Here is an 18,965-nt window from a genome sequence, read left to right on the forward strand (position 1 = left end):
CCTTTGATGATTGTTTAGTAACTGCATAGAATCATAGAATAGCAGAGTTGGAAGGGGCCTACAAGACCATCGTGTCCAACCCCCTGCTAAATGCAGGAATCCACCCTAAAGCATCCCCGACAGATGCTTGTCCAGCTGCCTCTTGAAGGCCTCTAGGGTGGGAGAGCCCACAACCTCCCTAGGTAACTGATTCCATTGTCGTACTGCTCTAACAGTCAGGAAGTTTTTCCTGATGTCCAGCTGGAATCTGGCTTCCTTTAACTTGAGTCCATTATTCCGTGTCCTGCACTCTGGGAGGATCGAGAAGAGATCCTGGCCCTCCTCTGTGTGACAACCTTTTAAGTATTTGAAGAGTATGTCTCCCCTCAATCTTATCTTCTCCAGTATCTAGTCCAGTAACAGCAGCTAGTCCAGAATTTGGCAGCCAGGTTGTTGGGGGAGAGGAAATGAAACTGAATCTCTGGAGCCCTGAATTCACACTGCAGCATTTTGTTGGAGGACCAGTTCGTTATGACCGTCTTGCCACTATGGAGGGTGCTGGAGTTTGAGGCAGAGAGTGAGTGGTCTGGCGTACATCACCTACTAAGTTGAGACAGAGGAAGGGGACACTTGAATGCTTGCTCTGCCATATATACCAAAGCAAAATACGTGTATAATAAAGAGTCCTGTTCCTCCGGCGTGTTGGATTTCTCTTCCCTAGAAGTAAAAGCTTCAGGGGCTCAAACAAACGCCTCCCGGTGTAGCTGCTCTCTCTGAAGGCCCTTGATGCTCACTTTCAGTTTCCACTTTCTGAGAGTGGCGAGGCAGGTTTGCTTTAAGAGGGGAAAAAAGGGTGCGCCCGACTTCAGAAGACTGCAGTCTCTGTTTGGAGAGTAAGCGCTCTTGAAAGTGAAACGTGAGCGCACCTGTTGCAATCGGCCAGGCATTCCAGTACAGGGAAGGCCTGCTCTGTGGCAGAGAAATGGGTGGAACCGATCTTTCCAACCCCGGCTTCTGTTTAAGTCATCTGTCTCCCTGAAAGCCATTTCCTGCTGCCCTTCATGAGCTTTGCCTGAATCTCGCAAAATGCTACCCTGTCTGTAGCCTAATAAGGCAAAAGAATGATGGGAATTTTCTGTAGCCTGTTTCCCCCTTGAATTCTTCTTTATGGCTTCAGATGAAGTGTGTGTGTGGGGTGTGTGTGTGTGTGTGTTAAAGGGACACAAGCATGCAAATGGAGTCTCCGTGGGGTGTTGCTCAGGCAAATGTTTCGTTTCTTTGCTGTGTGTCCATTTCATTTTATTTTTTAGGATGGTGTGCGCTCTTCCTAACTGTTCTTCAGTGCCTCCAAATCCTACCTGCATGTTAAGCCCCCCCTCAGTTGCTGCTAGTTCAGAGGGGAAGGGGCTGACGGATGCTACACGAAACACCTCTTTAATGTGGTACTTCCTGTTTCTTGTACGGTCTCCACATTACCACTGCTGCACAGAGGGATGGGTGGAAAGCCGTCCTTCCTCCGGGGCAAGCTTCTGGGTCTGGGTCTGCATGTGCAGCAGCAGAATAAGGTGTTAGAATAGACTGTACCACTTCAGAGTATGGGCAGGGCGGCGCCACTTTTCAGTGCTGCCTTCCTCACCAAACATGCCTGTGAACATAAAAGTAGCACATTGGCTTAGGGGAGAGGTTTTAGCTCGCCCCTTTATCTGCTGTGCTAATTTTTCGCTTGCAGGGAGTTCTTTCACGTAGGGCAAGTATTCAAAGATGTGGTCCCTCCCACATTTACATTCTCAAGTAGTGCAGTCTAGATGTGCAGCGGAACCTGATGGTAGAAGAAACTGCACTACTTCAGACTGCACACAAGGGATGGGTTGTGCTGCATGACTAGGGCAGGCCCGGAGTTTGTCTTGAATAGTGTGTGTGTGTGGAGGGGGTGTTGAGTTGCCCCCCTTTCCACTAAGGCAGCCTTCCTCAACCTGTGGCGCTCCAGATGTGTTGGACTACAACTCCCAGAATGCCCCAGCCAGCTGGCTGGGGCATTCTGGGAGATGCAGTCCAACACATCTGGAGCGCCACAGGTTGAGGAAGGCTGCACTAAGGCAATGCAAACAGCTATTTGCGGTGTGCCTCCCTGAAGTAATAGGAGGGTGGTTATCTGGTTGAGCCCTGTGTACCTGTTGTCCCACTGCTTTTGGGGTCCGCTTCTCCCTGAATCAAAAGCTGGCCTCCTCTTACGCTGCCATGGGTTCAATTAAAATTGCCATTTGTCCTTCTCTGTATGTATGTGTTCCAAATTGGCAATATGGTATTTCTTTAGGTGGGTGTTAATTTCAGCTTCTGCGATGACATTGCTCTGCTCACTTCAACGCAGCTAGGAGACTGATTGCTGGGTCCTCCATAGGAGAAAGGTGAAATAAGCGGTGGACGTGAGTGTCTTGTCGCCTCCCGTTCGGCTCCATCAATCATGCCGGCAAATGTCACGCATCAACACACATCCAAATGCCTGGCTGCTTCCTTCAGAAGGTGAGACTCTAATTAGCCAAAGGGCTCATTAAGGCTCATCAGATGGAACTGAAGCATAAGCAACCTGTCACACACTGGTCTTTGTTGCCTCTATTTGTGTGCAGTCAAACTGGTGTAATAACTTTGCCCTTCTCAAGCACTTCCATCACTTCTTTTCAGATGAGTTGCAAACATTTAATACAGCTTTACAAACCTCCCTCCCCGCAGGGGATAGAGCAGCCGTAGAATCTGGAGGTCGTTTAACCACAGCTAGGTAATTGAAAGCCAGCTGTAGCATTGTGTGTTCCTTTCCCTCTGGAGCACAAATTTCTGCTGTATTTATGGAGATGTCTCAACTGTTGTTGGCTAAATAGACATCCTACGTACAGAGGTACTATACCTCTGAATACTGACTGTTTTCAGGAAGTCTAACTTGCTGTTATTGGAAACAAGATGCTGGACTATATGGCCAGTTCAGATGTCACAATAAACCACGTTTTGTGTGTGTGACAGGAATGCGCTCCAGTGGCCCTTGTTTTCCCTTCTCTTCCTCCGGCAAAGCCACAAGGAAGAGATTGGAAGCTTTCACTTCAGCTTTTGGTTAACTGCAGTTTACTGTTACATCCAAGCCTGGCAAACAGTGGTTAAACTTAGCTGCAGGTTGTTTAAAACCAGACAGCTTGATAACCCATGGTTTGAAGCTGGCTTGTTTCAAACAAACCACAGTTAAGATTAACCACCATTTGCTGGGTTCGTACATAAACCTAAAATCTCGTGGCAATACCAGGAGAGGGGAGAATACACAGTCCCAAGGCTTGCTGAGGCTAATGCCTATCAAGATAAACCATGATAAACATGGTTTATCATGACATCCAAACCAGCACAGAGTCTGATCCACTGAGGTCCTGTAATATAAGATTTCAGTTGCAAATTCAGCCAGAGAAAAGCTGTTAACTGTTCCCACACCAATCCTCAGCAAGCCCTCATTGCTGCCTTGCTAATTATGGCCCTGACGCCTTGTAAATGGTTCATTCCTGAGCCGTGTAGTATTAGGGACATGTTGGAAAATGCTTTGGCTCTCCTTTTTCTCCATCAGAGCCTTTGTTTTTAGGCTTGGTGAGACTGTGAAGAATAGGAGCAGCTTCCTGACTTAAGCTTTCAACGGAAGTTCCCTAAAGACAATATAATGACCCTGTGAAAGGGGAGGAAGCTGAACAGTGTAGAAGATGAACGTTTTAGCACCAGGGGCAGAATTGTGCTAACACGGAACTTGGTTTCCTGGGACAGTCTCTGACACAAGCTGCACTGAAAACTTTCTGGCTGGGGTGGGGGTGGGGGTGGGTGGGGGGCACAGACCCTGAGAGTCTGCACTTCTGACTCCACCTCAATCTGTTGATTGACATGGGCATGCCTTGAGCATATGTCAAAAGGTGCTCACAGATTTTAATGGAAAGAATGAAGCCATTTGCTAATCTTTTTACTAGTAATCACTGATTTTTAAATCCTCGTCGCTCTGAAGCCTTATTACCTTTACGTTGCCTTTCTTTTCACAAATCTGTAACCACATCCCTACCTCTCCTTCCAAAAAAAACCCTCTTTGTTGCCTTCACTATCTTCTGTCGGGAATCATATGACTTAACCTTTGCAGAAACCGTGTTGTCTAGGCCTCTGTCCGGTAATCTGATTACAACATGGTAAATCTTCTGCACATCCCCATCCCCTGATAGTTTCATGGACTGGGCTGTCTTTTAAAGGCACAGAAAACAGGCACCACCTGTATTGTAATGGAGTGGCAGGTTCAAAAGTATTTCTCGACTCAGTGAAATATTCAGTGTTTATGGTCAAATGAGTCTTAGTCATAGATTTTCAAGGAAAGGGGGGGAAACCGCTTATCCGTCAGCTATATTTAAAAATAACAGTAAATAACTCGTGCTGTGAGGTCAGCTGCTCCTCCGCTACATTGCAAAGATAACTATTGTACATAATGTCAAAACTTTTTTAATCTCTCCATTCCAATTCTGAATAAAGATTGCTGTTCCAGACCTTCCCCATGGCCAGTCATTTATCAAAGATGGGAAACAGCAGCTCTAGGGTCTAAACATGAGTAGCTTTACGTGATGGTGGCCAGAAATTGGGTTTCTAATCAACTCTATCCTAAAGGCTTAGATGGAGGAAGAGCCCCCATAAATATGTAGAATGCTTTTTAAAATAAATAAATTGTGTGGTGTCCCTAACCGCCCCCGTTCTTTCTTCCACATAAGTGAACAGCTATTCCTTCCTCCCTATGGAGGAGAGTGATATTTTGATCCAAATCTCCTTCTCACCCTTGCTGCTGGGTGGATCAGCTCTCATTGATGGACATCCATGTCACTCTGTAACCTATAAGCGCTTTCATCTGCCCTGCACCTGTCATGATGGTCGTTTTGCCAGTCAGCGTATGATGAAATCCCCCAGGATTCTGTCACTGTCTAAGAGCCCACCAGGAAATGACGTTTGAGGTAGAGGGATGCAGGTAGCAGCTGGCTCAGAATTTTTTAGCGTGCTCAGCTGTTGATGTGCCCAAAGAAGCAAAGCGCTGTTAACTTTGTGGTTTTCCTGGCAGTATGAAAGATCTGCAGATACATATTTTGTGGGCTCAAGAATCTTGCAGGTTGGCATTTTAGCTTCCAGCAGGTTTTGACACTTTGCTAAGAAATGCCTCCAGAACCTTGCACTGTCCTAGCAGAGCCTGTTCAACCAGTCTTGAAGTCCAGTTTGTTTTGTATTGCCTTCAGTAACTGTTCGCCTCATGCCTGAAGCCCAGTGCTTGCAGAAGGGCATGTTTCCTAGGAAGGGATGGGGAAGCAAGATAAACTATGAGCCTGCCCTGGAAAAATACCCATATGACGACATTCACTCGAGCCCCTTGATCTTCCACTTTCTATCTGTTGCTCTGATCAGAACGGCTGCGGCTGAACATTGTAAATATGTAGATAGTTGCGTCGCAAACGAGAATGCTGTGAGAGGGAAGCGAAGTTTCCACTAGTTTCCCTGGAGTAAGATAAACTATGAGTGACACAGTTTGCTACGTCTGGCATAGGAATTGCCTACTAAAGACTGCCGCTGGCCAGCGCCCCCCCAGATTGCCATGGCCGAGGCAAGAGGAAGTGTGTGAAGCCCACTCTGGGGAATTTGGGGTGGGACCGATGCTCTCTGCAGTGCCCAGTTGCTGACCAGGAATCTGGCATTTGGTGACTGGAGAGAAGGGGAAGATTATGTAGTACTGTTGCCCTTCCATACCTGCACTCTCACACCTGCCACAGCAGTATGTGATTTAATTTTATTTATATTTATTTATTACACTTATATACCACTTCCATAGCCAGGGCTCTCTGGGCGGTTTACAGAAATTCTAAAATTAAGATAAAATCGAGTATTCAAAATTTAAAATTCTAAAACACAGAACATACACACATAAAGCATTAAAAACCGTTAAAAAAAACTAAACATGTGGGTGATTAAGTTGTGCTGCCATATGCCTGGTCAAAGAAGAAAGTCTTAACCTGGCGCAGGAAGGCGAGCCTCATCAGGGAGATCGTTCCATAGTCTGGGGGCCACCACCAAAAAGGCCCTGTCCCTCGTTGCCAGGCCTTCAGACTACTCCAGGTGCCTCGGAGTAGGCACCTGGAGGAGGACCTTAGATGTTGAACGTAGTGACCGGGTATATTCACATCGAGAGAGGCGTTCCGTCAGGTATTGTGGTCCCAAGCCGTGTAAGGCTTTATAGGTCAAAACCAGCACCTTGAATTGGGCTCAGAAACATACAGGCAGCCAGTGGAAGCGGGCCAGAGCAGGTGTTAAATAGTCTAACTTTCTGGTTCTTGAAATCAATCTGGCCGCTGCATTTTGCACGAGCTGCAGCTTCCGAACCGTCTTCAAAGGCAGCCCTACGTAGAGCGCATTGCAGTAATCTAACTTGGAGGTTACCAGAGCATGGACAATTGAAGCCAGGTTATCCCTGTCCAGATAGGGGCGTAGCTGGGCCACCAACCGGAGCTTGTAAAAGGCGCTCTGTGCCACTGAGATCACCTGAGCCTCAAGTGACAATGATGGATCTAAAAGAACCCCCAAGCTACGAACCTGCTCCTTCAGGGTATAGGATGCTGGTGGGGGAAACCATCATTTCAAATTTATCATGTATTTTCTGGTTGCAACCATGACAGAATATGGATTTGTTTAGTTTGTTTAGGGTGGGGTGGGGTGGGGTGGGGGACGCATGTGGCATGCCTTTAGCCCCCATTCCTAGCTACTGAAAAAACATCTCCAGATCCCAAGTAGATGCCAAATGCTGGGCCTGTTCCAGAGAAAGCTAAGCGCCTTCTTAAGGCTCAAGCACTAAAGCGGACTGGTTAGAATGAGACAAGTCTGTTGTGCTGTTACTCTAAGCCTCACAAATAAAGTAAGTTACTTGGCTAGCTGCCTCTGGGAGTGCTTTGGGAGTGAAAAGCCACTCTTGTAAATAGTCTTTTCCTGGTAGTCTGGAGGCAACTGGACAAGAGGCTGTTTACAAGCCTGAATTAATCATTGCTACATGAAACGTTTCAAGGTCTTGTCTATCCTCAAACAGTCCTGTGAGGCGAGCCGCCACCCCTGTATTATAGATGGGAGAACTTGAAACAGAGCTATTTGCCACGCCATGAATCCATAGTTGGGAATTGGCTCTTCTTATTTATATCTATGACAACCTTCTACAACAGCCTTCCTCAACCTGGGGCGCTCCAGATGTGTTGGACTACAACTCCCAGAATGCCCCAGCCAGCTGGCTGGGGCATTCTGGGAGATGCAGTCCAACACATCTGGAGCGCCCCAGGTTGAGGAAGGCTGTTCTACAAGCTGGGCCCCTCTGAATGCTGGACTGCAACTCCCATGATCCCTAACCATTGGCCACATTGGCTGGGGCTGATGAGAGTTGGAGTCAAAAGCCTGTGGAGCGACGCAGGCTTGGGAAGGGAGAACTACGTTTTTTCGTGGCAGTGGTGTGGAGCAGGTGCTCAGTCATAGAGAACTGCAGGCAGATGGACCTGGGAAGGAAGGGGGTCGAAGAAGCAGGAGCCTGGACGAGGAGAAAGCGACGAATGGGAGGGGGTAGATAGGGAAGGTCCAGAGAGAGCACCGTTGGACGGAGGAGAAACTAAGAATGGTCAGTGGAGAGGCAGTTGTGAGCAGGCACCTCAGAGGCTGATGAATTGCACATTGATTTAAATAACCAGCCAGTTCTTTGGCTACAGGCCTCTAGCTAATATTAGAAGGCCAGTGCCTCTATTTGAGATGCCATTAGAAACCAGACAATCTTTGTTATGTGTTTATACTTATTGAGAACTCTTTTTTTGTCTTCCGTGACACTTAATGCAATGAAGTTTGGGGTGTTTTTTTTTTTAAAGAATGAAAGCAGGAATGAGGGGGGGGGGGCGACCAATTTTCTTCTCTTTTTCTCTCCTCCCAGCCCCTTCTGATGTCTGTCTAGTGCCATCTGTCTCTGTTTATGGAATCCTCCAGACTGCAGTTTAAAACTTGGCAACTGTGCATGCAACCGTGGTGTCTGACCATCTTGATAATTGCTACTTGCGGCAAAACTGTCAGGGCTGGCAAAAAAATGCCCATGTGCCTTGCTTTGGGGGGGGGGGGGGTGGTATGGCAGAGCGAGGAATAGCTGATACCTTTTTCTTTATAGTGGTTATTGGCAAGTTCCCAAGCGTGTGCTGTTCTCCTTTGTGAAGTTCCATAGCTTGGAACAGGAATCAGCCGTTCAGCCAGGTAGTCCGTTGCGGGGGTGGTGGTAGAGGAGCTCTTACCCACAATACCTGACGGAACGCCTCTCCCAACATGAACGTACCCGTACACTGCGCTCAACATCTAAGGTCCTCCTCCGAGTGCCTACTCCGAGGGAAGCTCGGAGGATGGCAACAAGGGAGAGGGCCTTCTCAGTGGTGGCCCCCCCGACTGTGGAATGATCTTCCTGATGAGGCTCGCCTGGCGCCAATGTTGTTATCTTTTCGGCGCCAGCTCAAGACTTTTCTCTTCTGCCAGGCGTTTTAACAGCATTTAACAACGTTAAGTTTGTTTTTAATGGACCCCAGAATTGTTGTTTTTTAATGGATACTGTTGTTTTTATACTATTTTTTATGTTTTTTAAATTTTTGTATACTTTTAATGTTTACTATTTTTAATTGTTGTAAACCGCCCAGAGAGCTTCGGCTGTGGGACGGTATATAAATGTAATAAAATAAAATAAAATAAATAAATACCCTGTTGTGGTCCAGCGGAGATGTTGGTTTAAGTCTGTCTCTGCCATGGATTCACTGTGCGGTTTTGAGTGTCTCCATGCTTCTGAAATGGGGAGAGACACGTTCCTTCCTTGAAGCCCCTTTGGTATTTATTTTATTTATTTATTACATTTATATCCCGCTTTTTTTCCTCCAAGGAACCCAAGGCGGCGTACATAATCCTCCTCCTCTCCGTTTTATCCTCACAACAACAACCCTGTGAGGTAGGTTGGGCTGAGAGTCTGTGACTGGCCCAAAGTCACCCAGTGAGCTTCCATGGCCAAGTGGGGACTAGAACCCAGATCTCCTGACTCCCAGGCCAACACTTTAACCACTGCACCACACTGGCTTATGGTAGTAGGGACTTATGGCAGACTTGCACATACTAGCCTGCCTGCCCACCTATTCTTAGATGAGTCATATGACAGGGGAATGGTTATTTTACCCATCTGGAGTTAAGGCTATAGGTTTAGTGGATTGTGCCTGGTAACTCTCCAAAGAGGAGTCACAGCAGCCACCAGTCCTGTTCTACACGCACAACAGCCTTGGCTGTACCTCCAATTTCTGTTTCTTTTCTCCTGCCAAAAGACTAAATTGCCAGGAAAGCCCTCCAAATCATGCAAAATCCTCACGCTGTTCAGCGTTAAAAAAACCCCAAAAACCTGCAAATTGAGGAAGCTGGGGCAAAATAAGTCATTTGATGTAAATTGGCACCGTTCTTTATTTCTGTATGCAGGAATTAAGTTTCCTTGGCCCAGAAACTCTCCCCCCACCCTGGTCGCCCTTTAGTGTAGACCACAAATACACTCTAGGAAGAAGTCTAAAAAGGAACAGTAGCTGTAGAAGCCAGTCGCTGGCGAGGTGCTTTCCTTCCAAAGTTAGTGGAAAATCCAAAATGGGTTCCCCCCCTTCCATTAAGGAATCTAACGTGTGATACGTGGGCTACATGTTTCTTCCACACAAGACCCATTACCAGGAGCATGAATGCTCGCTTCAGTGGGGCCACAAGAAGCTCTAGTTCCTGGGGTCTTGGATCAGATCTGTCTCCCACGCTGCCTCCCTTAGTGGTACCCAGAATCCATCGCCTGAGGCAGCCGCTTCACTTAGCCTCATGGTTGTACTGCTTCTCACCAGCATCCAATGTATATTTGTTGATGGATTGTGTGTCATGGGAGTCTCCCTCCATTATTTTGCAGGCAAGCATCAGCTGGAATTTAAAAGGATTAATTGCTGAATAGGTAAACTTGCCTCTAGCGGAGCCACCTTTACCAATGAAATACCCTGGCTTGGTTTCTCTTTTCTTTGCATTTAAAAGAACACCGTAAACATTCCAAATGGTGAATCTGGGAACAAATTAACTTGGGCTGCTGACTGACAGAATAAACTCTGTTATAAGGGCTAGAAACTTTCTTTTTTTAAAAAAAAAAAAAAGCTGAGATTCTCAGTAAGCTGAACTCTGCCCAGTGACACATTCTCTGCTTCTGCACAGTTCCAGCACTTATGCACAGTAAACATTAAGCCATTGTCGAAATCTGAGAGCTCAATGGCTGGCAATGGGTTTTTAACCTTTCTAGCGTTGCTAATCGCTTTGAAATCTAGAAGGGTAGGACATTGGCTAACAAAGCGACACCAAGGAATGTAGCATGTTGTTAGTGTCCTATTTTGGATATGCAAAATGTCCTTTTTCTCGGGTTTGGGTGTAATACGGTCACTCAAGGTGCCTATTAAATGGGGTTTGGCTGGTGGCGTCTAGGTGCTGGATGCATTCCGCATATTGCAGCGAGGGACGGAACATTTTGCGGTTTGGATGTCGCCAATAAAAGGAGAAACATGTCCAAAACACAAGCGCTTCTGCTTTGTGTGAGGTCATGAATGGGGAACAGGGCTTTCTGCAAGGTGCTTCCCCGAAACAATGGTCCTTTCCCTTTCCAAAAGGCATGAGTGAGCCATACAATAAAAACTTGCCTGAAAAGTGCAGGCAGGTTCGCTGTATTCTTACTGGTATTTGGTAGGCTCCTGGTGGCAGGGTATCCATCGCCCCCGCCTGCCTTGCGTTATTTAAGCAAGGGAACCTGGGAGCCCTTCTTTAAAGATGGTACTGTCACCAGCGTCATTTCTATTACCTCTTTCGCTGGACTGGACTGGAAAGTAGGTTGACTTGGCAAAGGAATTGGGAATTAGGGCAAGGGACCTATGCATTACATCTAAGCCTGCTCAACGAGCACCCCTGGTTCAGAAGCCGCTTTCCCACTCACCTTAACGAGCGTGTTTGCTGAGTCATGTTGGTGTGTAGAGATTACACTCCAGAGAGAGAGAGAGAGAGAGTCTGGCCACCTCTGCTGCCAACTGAACCTGTTGAGTAGTCAAGTGCTTTACACAAAGAAGATTCGTCGCATTTTTGCCAAACCAGTTTGAAATCATTTCAGGCTGATCTGGTTTAGACATCTGCTCTCCATGAAGGCCTGAGCAGAGCTGCATATAGGATGTCTAAAATAAAATAAAAAAGCAAAAAAGAGAGAGCTATGCAGGCCTCACTGTAATATAAAGTGCCTTTGGGAAGTCCGCAGTCAGGACACGTCAGCAGTGCCCGGCCACTCAGTGTATACGCTCATAACTGGTATTCAGTAACCTCTGAACTGGGACATTCTCCAATCTAAGTTGATTTGGTTTAGTGAACGCAGTGTTGGATTGCAGCCTGGGTGTGGGTTTAATTCTTCCTCAGCCATACTTTCTCGAGATCAGTAATTTCAACCTTTTTGAATCTGGTGCCCATCATTATTATTATCATTATTATTATTATTATTATTATTATTATTATTCCACCCCATAGCTGAAGCTCTCTGGGTGGTTTACAAAGATTAAAAAACATTTTTTTAAAATAAGCAAAATTTTAAAACACAAAAAAAACCACACAACAGACAGTATATACAGAGACAACATATATCTAAAACCATCTTTGAGCCATTTGCCAAACCATAAAACAAATGCAGGATTGATTGAACTCATTTCATGCTGCCAAATGCCTGGGAAAAGAGAAAAGTCTTGACTTGGCACCGAAAAGATAGTAATGTTGGCACCAGGCAGGTGTCATTGGTGAGATCATTCCATAAGTGTGTGGCCACCACCAAGAAGGACCTCTCCCTTGCTTCTGTCTTCTGAGCCTCCCTCGGCACCCGGAGGAGGACCTTAGATGTTGAGCGTAGTGTGTGGATAGGTTTGTGTCAGGTGAGGCACTCTGTCAGGTATTACGTCCCGAGCCATGTAAGTCTTTATAGGTTAAAACCGGCACTGTGAATTGGGCTCGTAAACATACAGGCAGCCAGTGCAAGCAGGCCAGAGTCACTTCTGCATGTCCAAACCTTCCGTTATCAGTCTGGCTGCCGCATTTTGCACAAGCTGCAACTTCTGAACTATCTTCAAAGGCAGACCCATCTAGAGCTCAATCAGATTCGCTGCATAATTATTTTTTAAGGAGCACTTTCACCACACAGCTATATGATGTTGTGACCCACTTTCAATCAGGCCTTGACCCAGTAGCAGTCCCAACCTACCAGTTGAAGACCCATGCTCAAGATGGCCCACTCGGAGCCTCAGTTCTGTCTTCTGTAAAATGGGAAATCAAGTAACCTTACAAGGACAGACTAATAGGGCTCTAATTTATGGAAGGCTGTGAGACCTAACTTCAAGGCAGCGCGAGGAATTAGTTGAGCTGCCCCATCTCCAGTCCTGTTTATTCTGGCAACTCCTTCGCCAGTTTTAGCTGTCGGAGGAAGTCCAGAAACTTCCGGTTCATCCTGCCAGCGAAGTCTCAAGTTAGGATTCGGTTTTACAGGTAGGCAAGCGTACGGCTTCAAAGCTTTCGGAGGAAGCCGGAAGGTCGTTACAACCCCTCCCGCCCCCTCCCCGCCTGAGATGAAAGAGGCGGTGGAGAACGTAGCAATTCCGGGCTCTGTTGTGGCAGGGGACGGCTCCTTTTATATTTACACATCCTCCTGTGCAAACCACGGGGAGTCCAAAGTGCTTTTGCAAGGACGGATGTGCCAGCGGCCGCATGAAGTGAGGTCTGACTCACACAAACTGCTTCATGGCCCCAGTTTGGACGAGTCGCTACCAATGCTGCCTGCGTCACGTTATCTCATAATCCTTACAGTAGCCTTATATGGTAAGATCAGGAGTACCTGTTGCAGATGTGGTGGATTGAGGCAGAGAACCAAAAATCAGGACCGAGGCAAGATTTAATAACTGAGCGACTAACTAATGACGCTCCTTCCTTCCAAGGAGCTCAGGTTGGGGTACATGGTCTTCCCCCGACATTTTACCACCACAACGACCCTGTGAGGTAGGTTAGGCCCAGGTTCACCCGATAAGCTTCACGGCTGAGCAGGGATTTGAAGCTGGATCCTTCGTAGTATTTTTGCCCTTAACCAACCCTCTCCCTTTCAGCCAAGTTTGGCAACGTGGGAATCACACTGGCTGGCCGTCGTGGGTGATATACATTCCCCTGCATCTTTGTTATATTACAAGGCGCCATGCTAATGTCATAAATAAATAACCCGCGAAATGCCCTGCGTGCTCTCAAGATGCCATATAAATATTTATGTTAATAATGGTGCTGAGTGACTTTGTGGCCGTATCCGCTCTCAAGTAGCAAAGGGCTCCAGTTTGGGAGCGAGTCGCATTTGATGGTAAGATAAAGGGGGGACGGGACGCTAGTTTGGATGTAAAGTAAGTACTCGTCTCCCCCAAACGAGGAGGAGGCCTCGTCTAGAAGAGTTGCAGGGAGTTGGTATTTTGTTTTGATTTACACGCTAGCTCTGCTGAGATGGAGCAGACTGCCGTCACGCTCCTTATCTCTCCCCCCTGTCACCGTCCATTATCAAGGTAACTGCTTAACAGGCTTTCTCTGCTTATAATCTGGCTGATCCAGGCAGGGAACCTGTCACAAGGTGGGGTGTGTGGCATTTGTCACTCTCCTCCTAGCTGGCCGGGACTCCTGGCCCTTGGCCATCCGCCTCATGGGAAAGAGCTGGCAACCTGGCCTCCCCTCCAGAATTCAGAGGGTTTAATCTGTCTGCTGGCTCCCTTTCCCCATCACAGGGCCTCTCTGTACCAGCTTGGTCTGCTTCCGGATGCAGAAGTGACTGACATCCTTGCTGGAAGAAGCTTGCACTGTGTGTGTGTGTGTGTGTTGGTAGTATCAAACTACCTACTGCACAGGTAGTATCAAACACCGCCCTTTCGTCTCTTCTTTCTGTAGCCTGGGGCCTCTGTAAATTTCCAGTGAACACCCCCAAAAGAGCAACTACAAAATGTAAATTCTGCTTTTACGAACTCTGCAGATTTCCGTGTTTTTCTTCCTGTTTGTCTTGACACCCGCCTTTCCCCATTCAGTGTGTATAGGGGGATGACGAATTAAGTTTCTGATGACTGGAGGGGAGGGACGGGCTTTTGTTCTCTTTCTCCATGACCTAAATTATGCGCAGCGATAGAATTGCAGAATAAGTTATGGCAGCAGAAAAAAGTGAACTTGCCTGGTATATATATGACATTATTTATTTCATTGGTATGCCACCCTTCCTGTCAAGAGCTTAAGAGTGAGTGGAACATCCCCCTCCCCCCTTTTAAATCCTTATAACAACTTTCTGAACTAGGTTAGCCTGCCTCAAGGTCACCAGGTGGCTGAGCAGGGATTTGAAACCTGCGTCCCCTGGTCTTAGTCCAACACTTTATTATTCCCTGCTGACTTGCAGAATTTATGCAAGTTGCAGGATCCAGTTTTTCTTGTTGCGGAATTGGGGTACCTTATTGTGGAATTCTGACGTATGATATTGTAGTTTTATATTAAGGATATAAGAAGTGCCCTGCTGGATCAGACCAAGGGTCCATCTAGTCCAGCACTCTGTTCACACAACCATCGGCCAGGGATGAACAAGCAGGACATCCTGCAACAGCACCCTCCCACCCATGTTCCCCAGCAACTGGTGCACACAGGCTTACTACCTCGGATACTGGAGATAGCACACAACCGTCAGGACTAGTAGCCCTTGATAGCCTTCGCCTCCAGGAATTTATCCAACCCCCTTTTGAAGCCATCCAGATTGGTGGCCATCACTACATCTTGTGGTAGTGAGTTCCATATTATCGTTGAAGTTTTACACTTAAGTTGTAATTTATGGTTTCAATGTTGGTGAACTGCCCAGAGAGCTCCGGCTATTAGGCGGTGTAAAAATACATAAATTAAGCAATGAGATATGCACATCTGTGGGAGTGGAGTAGAGAACAAAGGAGGAGAGGGAAATCATTGCCAAGAGATACGAGATGTCTCTCCAAGATATTAGTAACAGAATGAAGGTGATCTTCAACTATGCAACACTTTTCCAGTGTCCAGGAGGCATTAAACATATGACCTCAGTCTTTCTTAACACCAGCCCTGCAAGGTAGGTTGAGGAAACTGTGGCTTGCCTAAGGCCACATAAAAAAAAGCCGTGGCTCCAGGAACATGTAGTTCAGATCCACGCGCCCCGCCGGTTCTCTGAAGGCCTGGCAGAGATTACAGCGGTGTCGGGCTGGGTGTGTACGCATGGATGAATCCAGAGCAAATGCGTTGACTCTTTGCCGTGGCTATAAAGCTTACGCACACTCACGAAGGTGCACTGGGGGGTTTCTACGGTTGTTCTGTAGCAATTCCTGGGTGAGGCCAAGCCAGGGAGTGGAAGCCACCTTCTCAGCTCTTGGAACAAGGGCGGGGCCCCACCGGGAGGGCAATTAAAACAGCGCCCAAAAGGTGTGGATGCTAATCTGGCAAAGAGCAAGCCTCCAAGCGTACAAACGGTCCGCGGTGCCGGCAACTGAAAGAGACCAGTGAGCCCCTCTTTCACAGCAACGGTGCCTGACAGTTCCTTGGAACCAAAAATCCGCCTAATGTAAAATGTAGCCATTGGGCCTGAAACCCAGCCAGCCAGCTCTCATGGAAATAGTCTTCCTTATGATACACTTGGTAGATCGCCACCATGACAAACACACAGAGCAGCTTTTTATAGTAACTTGAGTAATAAAACTCCTGGCTTTCAGTAGGGGGGGGAACCAACCATGCGTAGGGGGTTCTGGATTTGGAAGTCCGCACCGTCCCGTAAGCCAGCGGAGGAAGGGGAAGGACTTTGAATTGGCTGGCAAGTTAAAACTCAGAGCATTGTTCTCCCAAATGCGTTTGACAGATCTCTCTCCCCCCCCCCCCTGCCACCCTCCCCTCCCCCTTTCTCAAATTAGGTATGATTCATCTCTTGCCTCTCCTTTTTCCAGGCACTGGGGCAAGTAACAGCAGGCCTCCTCCTGGAAGTTTGAATTCTAGGTGTATGTGTATAAACTATTCTCCCCCCACCCCACCCCACCTCACCAGTGCCTTGGCAGCCTCTCCCTTGTGTGGCAATACAACTCAGTTGGCTGTGGGACTGCTGTGAGTGGGGGCGCTCAGCTTTCTTCTAGCCGAATGGCCAAGGCTGGATGCCTTAAGGGACACAGAACCATTATCCCAGCCTTGCAAATAAGTCCGCAAAAGTTAGGCTGGCTGGCTAGTAAGTCATTTGTGCCACATCCGCAATCTTTAGAGGCTGGGTCATTTCTCTTTCGAATTTACAGACAATTTCGTGACTGGTTGCCCACATTGAGTTCTAAGTGGCTGTTAGCAAACCTGCCATCTCCTGAATCACATTCTAGGCTCAGGGCCCATTAGTGCTCCTTAAAATGAATTTGTTTGCCATTATTTGTACCCCAAGGACGTGCAATTCAACCGCCACATCAGGGAGATCGCAAATGGGTCGCGATCAGAGCTGTTCCCGGTACTTTCACTTAACCCCTATCACCTCAGATGGGTTATGTGGAGTAGAGTTCTGGTACTGTTGTGTGTGGGGTTTTTTGCATGAATCTCTCTTACATACAGCTTTCAAAATGCAGATGGCTTTACATAATTTTGTGTCCATCAGTGCAAACCTTTTATCTCAAACCAGGAGCCAGCTTGGAGTGAGGTACAGACAGTGTTCACTTTGTGCCAGTAAGGGGAGAGATCCTATTCTTTCCAGTGCATTCTGGTTTCCTCCTCCTTCCTGGGAGTGCTTGATTGAGAGGGAGCAAGACACCAAACCTACCTAGAAATCCGAGCCCCTGCCTTTGGGAGATTTCCCCCCCCCCCCACGCACACACTGCCCGTGGTTGCAATTAAGAGGAGGTGATAGCCCAGTTCCATCCACAAGACACCAGCACCAATGCCGCATTGGCTGGATCTTTTTATTTCCATGTATGTGCACTCTCCCAGTGTTCCCATAAAATGGCTTGCCGTTGCCCTTTTCAGAGATGAGAAATTCAGAGACGGGAATTGAACTCACGGCCGCTTCATGCTTTAGAGTAGCAAGTCTGGATTTGCCCCTAATATATTTGGCAGGGACAAGCCGCTAATCTTGGCTGCCGTGTATCTCTGCATGGTGTGTGTGTGAGAGAGAGATGCATGAGTTGGCATATACAAGTCTGTCCCCGTCATTCACATATTCAAAAGTACCTTTAAAACATCCCAAGAAAAGTAATGCATGAATGGGACCCCAGGTCTATTTGATCTATCCACTAAATTCTACCAGGTCCATCAGTGGAGCTGTAAATATAAATAGCTGTATGCTTCCCACCGTGTGTGACTGTGTCTGATCTTACATCCTTTAACCTGTCTTGCTAACTATCCTGGATCTACTTGTGAAGCATTATTTGCCCACTGCTGAAAGAGCAAGGGACCCCCCGGGACCCCTTTAAACCAGCCTCTTTAATCTGTAGAAAGCAACTGGAGGTGGCTAGTACTGTTGGTGCAACAGCAGGAATGTCAAGGTAAGGAAGCTGTCTGGGTGTAGCTTGGTTCTTGGCCTCTTCGAAGGTAGGAACTAATCACAGGGCTTAGCGGTGTTGGGTTTCAGCATGTTCAAATGAGCACCTACCGGTTCATCCTCCACCCTTGCCCTTGGGGGCTTTGGATGTGATCCTACAGGGAGGTCTCCCATCACCTTCATAAAAAAGGGGAGGGGGCAGCAGGCTCCCAAAACAGGATGGGAGTGCCTGACACTGATCCCACCGTTGTTCCCCCACCCCGCCCTGACTGGCGATACTAATTTGCCATGTTTTTGGTCTAGCGAATTCCCAACCAGGGTTGGTCCCATCTGGGCAATATTCAGAAAAATGCTCCCGTAATTAAGTAGCTGAGACTCCTGATCTGATCCACCATGCCCTGAGGAGGGGCAGTGAGCTGATGCCTGTTGGGATTAATGAGAAGCAAAGGCAATGCTCCCCTCTTCCAACACCCCCCCCCCCCAAAAAAAACACCTGGGCTGAGTAATTTGTCGGATACTGGAAGGAAGCGTTTGCGTTGGTTGGGGTTCTTCTCTGAACACTCCCATATCTGAAGGAAGCTAGAATGTTTAGCCCTATAAGTTGTAACAAAGTTACAAATAAGGTTAGGCAAATTAGAAGTGATTAAGAAGCATAAATTAAGAATTAAAAGGCAATCCAATCTCACTTTTTTTTTAAAAAAGAAGCAAACTCTTGACTCTGAGGTGGTTGCTATGCACAACGAAGAGCCTGGATTGGCAATTTCGAACCTGGGCCATACTTTTAACTAGGGAGGGGTCCACCTGCTTGCCTACCTTTTTGGTCAACCCCTTCCCAGCAACAGGGGATTTGACGGACTGCTCCCTTCTCCCTTGAAGGCAGCTCAGCTGCTCAGGCTGATATTAAAGCAAGTGAGTGACAGCAGAGGTGCTTTGGTGGGGCAGTTAAAAAGCCCCCCCCCCTTTGCCAATAGTGCAAAATAACAACAGGTCTCTCATTTTTGGTCCTCTGAGCCGGAGGGGTGATGGATAAATGTCCTCCTTAGCTCAGGTGCGATATGAGTGAGGTTCTCCTCATGAAGGGTAGCGCTGGGGCTAGATTGAACCTCTGGGCTGCCAGTTGTCGCTCCACACAACCCTCAGCCCAACATTGCTGGGGGTGATGGGAGTTGTAGTCCCAGCACATCTGGAAGGCACCAGGTTGGGGAAGGCTGTCCTAAAGAAAGCCCTGGCATGTTTGCTTGTTTACAACCATGGCAGGTGCCAGGTCCTTCCCGCTTCCCCTTTGGCTTGTGGAAGGTTCCGGTGTGTTCTGTTTTGGTCACTGACC

At 47.5% G+C, this 18,965-nt stretch overlaps 1 protein-coding gene across 2 annotated transcripts in view; it reads left to right on the forward strand.

The window, feature by feature from the left end:
* Positions 1–18,965, forward strand: part of ACTN4 (actinin alpha 4) — a 105,879-nt gene that overhangs the window by 15,730 nt on the left and 71,184 nt on the right. The window lies entirely within an intron of this gene.

This window comes from Elgaria multicarinata, chromosome 13, assembly GCF_023053635.1.
Source record: "Elgaria multicarinata webbii isolate HBS135686 ecotype San Diego chromosome 13, rElgMul1.1.pri, whole genome shotgun sequence".
Taxonomy (NCBI): Eukaryota; Metazoa; Chordata; class Lepidosauria; order Squamata; family Anguidae; genus Elgaria; species Elgaria multicarinata.